This window comes from Phodopus roborovskii, unplaced genomic scaffold, assembly GCF_943737965.1.
Source record: "Phodopus roborovskii unplaced genomic scaffold, PHOROB, whole genome shotgun sequence".
Classification (NCBI taxonomy): domain Eukaryota; kingdom Metazoa; phylum Chordata; class Mammalia; order Rodentia; family Cricetidae; genus Phodopus; species Phodopus roborovskii.
Genome location: NW_026126470.1, coordinates 18,358,188 through 18,367,188, shown reverse-complemented (window position 1 = coordinate 18,367,188; position 9,001 = coordinate 18,358,188). Strand labels below are relative to the sequence as shown.

The following is a 9,001-nucleotide window of genomic DNA, read 5'->3' as shown; positions in this document are numbered from 1 at the left end:
TTCAACCATGCTTCTAAATCCCATCAAGTTGACAAAACTAAAAGCCATCAGGATGAGTGAGGCATGGTGCCTGACTTCACAAATGGAAATGTAGCAGAAGAGAGTAAGGAGATACCATCTCTAAGAAACAGGACAAGTATGTTGTAAGCATATAAACACGGGACTACTGAGACCAAAGGAGGTATCAGTTTACTGTAAGGGAAGAGGGACTGACAGAGGTGTCATTTGGAGATAAGAACGCGCCATCGAAATTAAAAATAAAATGTTGTTGATGGGGAATAGGAGAAGCAAGTAAAAGTGGTCAAAAGAAAGATGAGAGGGAACGTGGAATGAAGCAAGGAGAAAGCATTAGCGGTGAAATAGAAAGGCATGGTCAGACTGAAGACATGAGGCCAGGTGAGACCAGAGGGTCCTGTCTGTAATGTGTGCTGACTCTGAAACGAGGTGGCGCAGTACCTTTCCCTCACACACGAGACCGTGAGGACTTATGAAGCAAAGAAAACAGAGCCCCGACTCTAAGTTTTAAGAACGAACACTTTATGACTGGAGACCAGATGTGTACATTTTGAGGAGAGAGGGGGCAAAGTACAATAAATGACAAAGACTGTAAGGATGGGAATGAGAAGTTAACGATTTTGGAGATGACAAATAGATGTGTTTCCTAAATGAAATCAAAATGTAAATTTAATTTTCCCATGAATAGCTCTTTCTGAAATATGTCAAGTCTAAATGAAGCAGAAATTTCCAACTGTTGTTTACTGATTGCTTCCAGATGTTCTCAGGTTCTCTTTTATTTATCTCTGTGGAATGACACAAAGGGTTAAAAAGGATGAAGAGGCAGCTAGCAGTTTCCCCTCTCACTCATCTGAGGCATCATGGCAAATATTTCAAACAGTAATTACCAGCTTTTGGTAATTCGATTAAAACAAATCAAACAAGGCAGAAATAGATCAAGTAAGCCATAGGAAAATCTGAGTTACTCATTAAGACTCAACACTGATTGTGTCGGGTCACAAGGACAGTGGGAATATGACAGTGTCTGTTGACATTCCCTGATAGTTAAACCAAAAACTTTCTGCCTGGAAAATGAACCTCAAGGCACTAGAAACAAACTCAAGACAAACCTTTATAAAACAAACACTGAAGGACCCCAGAGCCGGCACCTACATACATACAAGACAACACCACCAACCACAAATATACCCTTCCACTTATTCTAAAGAAGAATGCCATTCCCCATTAGAGCACAGCCACCACTGAATTCTGTTAAGTCACTGCTAAATGTTTATAAACTGAAACAAATTAATTCTTGGTCTGAGCATTTTCATGTATGGTGGGAGGGGCACACATGCATACATGCATGCTTATATCTCTTGCATGCATATGGGCTTATTTCATAGATATTCTTTCCCTACTTTTCATTTCCTTTTATTCTGATTAAATTGTATTCTCATGTAAAACATGAAACGCATATCCATCAACCCTTAATGATTGCATACTGAAGTTTTTCTTTCACTTCGGCTTCAAAGGTGGCTTTCCTCTTTTAAAGTCTTTGCAAAACATGAATATTATGTTAATTTGTACAATCCTGTATTTAACAAGTCTCTTGATTAAATACTTTTAGAGTCAAAGAGAAATACAGTATAATTATGTGCTCTGAATACATTTTCTCATAACAGCATACGTTTGTGATTTGGAAGGAAAGTTGCTTGCATTGATGGGAGAATAAAAGCCATTAAAAGATTAAATATAAAGTGATTTCACCGTAGCCGAATCCCTTTATTTTTGCCAGGCTTTTCTCTAAACATTAATGTAAGAGGTCATAAATGGGTGAGCGGAAAGCAGGAGAGACGTAAGAAAGGCAAAGCACATAGACAGTGTGTGTCTTCAGTTAGCCAGGAGGAAGAGTACGAGGAAGCACAAACCAGGCAGGGAGAGAACAAAGGTCTTTTTCCCAACAAAGAAGTATGGCCCTGTTAACAGGTTTCTCGCGCTACTTTCCCACTCTGACTTGTTTCTATGTACGTGGCAGTGTCCTGGTCTCCTTTCTTGCAGATGTGACAAAATACCCAGAGCAACTGAGAGGGGGAAGGTTACAGCTAATCCTACCAGGCAAATCACAGAGGACGGGAACTGGAAGAACTGAGTCCTACCCACAGCCGAGGGCTGGGAGAGAATGAATACATGCATGCCCACACTTGTCTCGGTTCATCTTTTATAAACAGTCAAGGACCCAAACCCAGGCAATGATACCACCTGCTTCCGGGCTTTGTCTCCCAACGCTTCCGGGCTTTGTCTCCCAACCTCAATTTCTTACAGACGTGCCACATGGAAACCTTCCTGACAACCCCCCACTGAGACAGTTTTCCTGTGGGATTCCATATTGTGGTCAGTTGATGAAAAGAATCACCCCAAACATATTTGATGGGATATCTACCTGTCTCAGTTTGGGGAAGTTTTCTATGAAGGGATGAGCCATGATTGGTTTAAAAAAAAAAAAAAAGTTTTTGGCATGCTAAATTAAATTTAAGTGGAAGAGAAAATGGAGAAAATGAAGTTCTCTATATTGTGCACACTTTGGAAGAGAATTTCCTAACTCCTTTTCCATGTAGGAAATGTGTCCTTTAACAGGTCTCACTAGATTTTCTAAGAACTCACTATATTTATGGTAAAGTAATTGATTTTTCTCTAAGTTTTCATTTTTTCTGGGGGAAAGAAATGCCATTTTATCAGCTAGCTGGCTTCTCACCAGTTTCTCTGAAAGTTTCCTTTTAGTGTTTATATCTGGCAATAGCACAGCTCCCCATTCCCAGGTAGGGATATTATATATAATTACTCACAGATGGCCATTGAGCCACCCAGCCCCAGACAGCAGACAGTCTCAGGTCAGCTCTCACATCTGCATCGGGATCCTGAAAGAGAAATCAAAAGAACCTGTGTCTGAGAATCAATGTCCAAACCCCCCTCAGCCTGTAATAAATCTTCCTTCCAGACCAAAAATGTGAGTGCATTAGAACCTGACCTCCCGTCCTACATAAAGAAAGCAAATTGATTGCATCCTCAATTCTTCACAATGGAGAACAGAAATTCAATGTTTTGCAAAAAGTAGACTGTTTAGCTATGTGCTCAAAGTAAAAGGGGAGGGGTAATAGTTTTGGTTACATCTTTATGTTCTTTATTTTATATTTTCAAGAAATTATGAGTATTTATGCTTTTCTATGCCCTGGAAGATAGATCTTTCAACATCTTACCCATTTTTCTTTATGTTATTTTAATCCCCAAATTGGAAGGCTTGATACTATTGGTGTGCCTTGATCTCCCTAATTCCAGGAAAATTCCTAGAAATGATGGACTTATCTTAACTTCCAACTTTTGCTAGCATCCAAATTTGCTTTGATGCGGTCACATGAACAACTGAAGAAGACTCAGGAGAACCTAAGTGAACAAAATACTGGGACCTTTGTTGTCCCTTCACTGTCCCTCATTGTTTTCATAAGCTCTCACACACTGGCTATTTATCATCCAAAAGTTTATACTTGAGAACTACTTTGTTGCCACTCACTACTCTTCCTTTAATGAAAATCACATGAGCAACACAGCACTTTCTCTATGATATCTCCTGAAGGCTAAGAGGTTGGCTGGTAGCCTTCTGACTGCATATGCCTCTTAGGAGTTAACAACCAAGGTTAAGAGCAAATATTAGCCAGTAAGTTGTCTTGTTCAGAGGTCAGCACAAGGACCAGTTTGGAATAGGTGAGTTGAATGATGCCCTCCCACTAGCCACCGTTTTCCTTACTGTTCCGAGTGCCTGCCCACATTTTTCCCAGGACACCTCTCAAAGGATTTTAAATAAAGATGCTTTTTTGTGCACCATCTGGCAGCTTCCTGGAAAGCAGCAGTGCAAGATGTCCCTACTCACAAAGATTGATTCGATTCCCAGAGGAACTTTTTCAGAGCTGGTCATTTACAGCAAGATGCTCACCATGGGCCAAACTTGCTTTTAGGCTGCCCACGCTGAAATGCACTGACCACCAACGTTTTGGAGATCATTAGCCTGATTCTCAAGTGCCAAGTGATAAAAGATTAACCACGATAACATTGAAGTCAAATGCAAAAGAGCTTGGGTTAGGGTGTCCATCCTCATAAGATGGACATCTAGCAGTGCAGTCTTTAGCAATTGTATGTGGTACCTCACATCGCACATGCCATGGGACCTAGGAACAGAGATGACAAAGGCCCATAGCTTACAGACAAATACACTGTGTTTTGGTTTGAAGATTACTGGAATAAAAGGTGAAAATAAAGATGGAAGCCTAAACTAACAATTCCAGAGAGACAGCCTAGCCGAAGTGAAGGCATTCATTTGAGGGACATAAACACTCATCATTTCTTCAAGATGAATGGTGTGGTGAAGAACGCATTCAGTTTGAGAAGGCTGATGAAGGGATGAAGGAGGGAAATGGAGAAGAGACTTGAGCAACAGGTACAGCTAGAGCAGTGGTCAGCTGGTAGCTGTGGGAACGTTACAGTGGTGGGTACAAGTCTGTCATCCTGTAAACAAGGAAAGGACCAGAATCTGAAAAGCTTAAGGAGATAATAGAATAAAAGAATGAAGTGGAGGGTAGTGAGTGATAACATTCAATTAGTCAACTAGGAAAAAGACTAAAGCAATGACTCCTGAGTTACCGGGGTAAGTTTCAAAATAAGGATCAGTCAATTGTGTCAAATATCTCAGAAAAAGAGAAGTGAAGATGAGAACAGAGAAATGTTCCTGGGATTGGAAAGTTGAGAAACTGTTACTAAACTTGACCAGAGCTGTGGACAGACTGTTAAAGGCAGTGTTGCATGAGGGGTGTAGAATTGTTTGAGGAGCCATTTACTCATTCACCCTATATAACATTAGCAGAACTTTGTAAATCACATTGGCTGAGAAACTAAAATATTTATCCAGTGACCAGTCTCAGCATTTCTACAGAAATATTCATGCTATTTACAAGAGATAGTTTTTGGTCAACTTGCCCAAAATATTCATAATCCAGTAAGCTTGTACACCTGGAGTCCTGGTGATGTGTACAGTTTTCAGAGAACTCTGGTGCATGACCTTAACCCTTTGTTTTCTGTAAACATGGAGATATCTGGAGCATGTAAGAAAATATACTGAGGGACTGAGTTAAAGGCAATTAGGAATGAAGTAGCTTATTAGCAACTACCTAAAAATATAACAATATTTCATCAAAGACAAAACTAATCACACAGATAATTTCCCCTTTTCTTTGTTTTGTTTTTTTTTTCTTTTGATTGTTGTTTTGTTTTGTTTCACAATGCTGGAAAGTGCACCCAGAGCCTTTCAAATTTTAGCAAGCACTTAAGTACTCCAAAACTAAATAATATACCTACACACACACAAATTACTTTACTTTAAAGTTGCACTCAAGTGCTGTTAAAAACACTCTAACCAAAGAAATTTAGAGGAGGGAAGGATTTCCTGGTCTTACTCTTCTAGGTCACAGACCATTGAGGGATGTCAGAGCAGGTACTCAGTCAGGAGCATTAACTCTGCTTTCTGTATCATGCTTAGCTAGCGTTCTTCCATAGTCAAGAACCACCTGCATAGGGAATGAGGCTACTCACAGTGGAGTTAGCCCACCTGCATCAGATAATAATCAAAGTAATCCCACAAAGGCCAATATGATCAAGGAAAACATTCAATTAAGACCCCCTTCTTAGATGACTCTAGGCTATACTAAGTTGACAATAAAAGCCAACAAAGGACAAAAGTTATTAAGGATTTTTTAAAAATGATCTTTAAATGATAGAACCAGTGTGCCTTTCATTCAACATAGACACTATGAATCTATTTTTGCATTCTTTCACAACTGATACTGTTTAGACAATAAAAACCTTCAGATGGGCAAAGGTCCCATACCCTGTAACTTTAAATTACATTGGCATAAATGAATTGTGTATATCAAAAGTAACTGACAGGGCTGGATGGATAGATAAAATGTAGCAGAATGCTTACCAACAAACATGAGACACAGGATGTGCTACCCTGAGCCATAGCACCAAACAATAGGTAAATAAATGACAACTAGTAATAATTGCTAACATTAAACAACAGTATGTCAGGAGGTGAGAGTAAGGGGAGCGCTAGAACAGACTGCTTGGGAGGAGGGGAATTTTAGTGTTAGGTAAAAACCTGATTCAAATAAATCCCCTGGAAATCTACAAAGATGACCCCAGCTAAGTTTCTTAGCAATAGCTGATACATATCCTGAACTGGCCATCTCCTGTGACCAGGCAAGACTTCAAGTGGGGGAAATAGGAAAACAACCCAGCCACATAACCTTCAACCTACAGTCTGTTCTACCTATAGGGTGTGCTTGGGTAAGGGTTGCCTAGAGATTGAGTGAGTGGCCAACCAATGACTGGTCTAGTCTAAAATCCATACCAGGACAGTAAGCGCACCCCTGACATTGCCCAGAGCACCAAGACCAATAGCTGGATACATCCAAACATGACCTGAGGTGAAAAAAGTTATCAATGTAATGCTACCTAATAATAGTCTGCTATACTCATAGGTGGTGGCCTAGCCCAAATGCCATCAGGGATACTCCATTCAGCAACAGACAGAAACAGACGAAGACCCATAGCCACACATTGGGTGGAGCTCAGGGGAGATTGAGGAAAGATCTTAGGAGCCAGAGGGGTCAAGGACACCACAAGAAAACCCATAGAACCAACTAACCTGGGTCCATAAGGGCCAACAGAGACAACCAATTATCCGCGAACCTTCAGGGGACTGACCTAGTAACCCATGTATGTTACAGTTATGTAGCTTGGTCCTCTTGTGGGACACCTAACAGCAGAAGCAGGGCTGTCTCTGACTCTTTTACTGGCCTTTGGAACCGTACTCCTCATCTTACCCAGCCTTAATACACAGGGAGGTGCTTAGTCTTGCAGCAACTTGATATGCCATGTTTTGTTGATACTCATGGGAGACCTGCTCTTTCCTGAACAGAAATGGAGAAAGAATGGCTTGGGAGTGGGAACAGAGGTGTGTGGAGTGGGGGCAGGAGGAGAGCAGGGAGGAAGACTATACTGGGATATAAACTACAAAATAAAATCTAAAAAAGAAAAACAAAAATATCAAAAAAAATCAATAGTATGACAAAGTTTAGGAAGCAGAACAAGGAGTAATCAAGATGTCATATTATTTAGAAGTAAAACCCTCATAAATGGGAATTCTTTGTAAATATATTGGCACTTTTTATTCATCTCCATGGACGTATTTTTCTCTAGGTCAACCAAAATGGGATTTTCAAGTCACTTTACAGAAGGCCAGCTCTTAACTAAAGGCCAAGAGACCAGAATCCCATGTCTTTCCACTGTTTCCTGCTGGGACTCTGGAAAAGTCATTTGCCTTTTTCCTGGTCTCAATGGCTTTCTCTATAAGACTATTTGGTTACTAATATCTTCACCAGTCCCAGGGTCTGACCTTCCAATCCTAAAATTCTAAGGTCTCCTGGTTGAACAATAAGACCAGCATTACCATATTTTCAAAAGAGAGAGAGAGAGAGAGATGAAGAATTACCTCCTGAGTTCTAGCAGCAGCATCATGAAGAGCAAATACCTCTTATGTACCTCTTAATACATGACCAGGGCTTAACTCTTCACAGAATAACCATCCACTTGCCTGTCCCTTTCTCACTATTCATCAATGACAGTGTCAGTGCACACCAACTAAAGCCATTTAAAAGGAAGTAAATACATTTGAATTAGTGAGTATGTAATCTGAATATGATAACGATGAACTTATTTGGTTGATGTAACACTGAATGGCGTTTCTAGCTCAACCTACAGTTTCAAAATAGCATTGAGATTGTGCCAATAGTATAAGAAAATACTTTTTGTCTTTTGTGATAAGACCCAGTTTATCAAAACAACAAATATAAATGATGATTGGCTCAGTTCTTTAACTTTTAGAAATCAGAATAGATAAAAGAGATAATTTTCAGTGAGTGAATTAGTCTTATTCATATAACAGATTTTGTGTTACTAGTAATGTATTATAGTGTACATTTCAGTTCATACTTTCTTCATCTTTATTTGCTAGAGAAGAATATTCTTTTTTAAAAAAATGGAATGCTTCGTAAATTTGCATGTTATCCTTGAGCAGGCCATACTAATCTCTGTATTGTTCTAATTTTATTATATGTGCTGTGGAAGCGAACACAAAGAGAATTTTCTTATAAAGTCCATCATTCTAAGCAAAGGAGACTGAGAAATGCTAATAAATAAGACAAAACAAAACAGTGTAACAAATTAAATCCATCATTAAATCTCAGAAGTATGCATATTTTCTATGTGAAGTAGGCATTCCTATTGTAGTTGGTTTGTTGTTTGCTTCTGGTCATTTTTCTTTCAAGAGAGGAAGTTTGAGCCTTTTCTACTGAACTTAAAGAATATTCACATGTTATTTGAAAATAACAATAATAATAGTTAATAATCTCATAACTATTTCTAAGGGTATAATTAGAAGTACATGCAAGGGTTTGGAATACCCAAAACACAAAACTAGAGTTATTTTTCATGGCCATAAATTTTATTAATTATCACTTTTCCTTGCAAAAAAAAATCACTCTCCATGCCCCTTATTTCTCTTAGTACTGGGGGTGGATGGGTAAATTGAATCCCTTCCTTAACATAAAAGAAGCTTCCATTTTATATTCAGAATCTAAAAATGACAAGACAAAAATATCAAGCTTAAAAGTACCCACATAACTGTTATCCAAAGAAGACAAGCAAATAGTCCCTCAAATTTTTAATAAACAAAAAGAAATGCATCAAGCCATGCTGGACCAAGTAAAGGCCCTCAGATGTAGAACAAGATTTGTGGGCAAATTCGACAGATTCAGAGCAGAAAGTAAATGTTCCTATTCATAATCAAAGGATTCAGGACAGAGCTCCATCTGTCATATTGTTCTCCCTCCTGTATTTA

General features: G+C 39.1%; 1 non-coding gene across 1 annotated transcript; it reads right to left on the bottom strand.

Moving 5' to 3' along the window:
• Positions 1-8,134: 8,134 nt before the first annotated feature.
• On the bottom strand, positions 8,135-8,236 carry LOC127227577 (U6 spliceosomal RNA). The gene has a single exon (XR_007834996.1). It is a non-coding gene; the product is annotated as a U6 spliceosomal RNA (small nuclear RNA).
• Between the last annotated feature and the right edge of the window lie 765 nt (positions 8,237-9,001).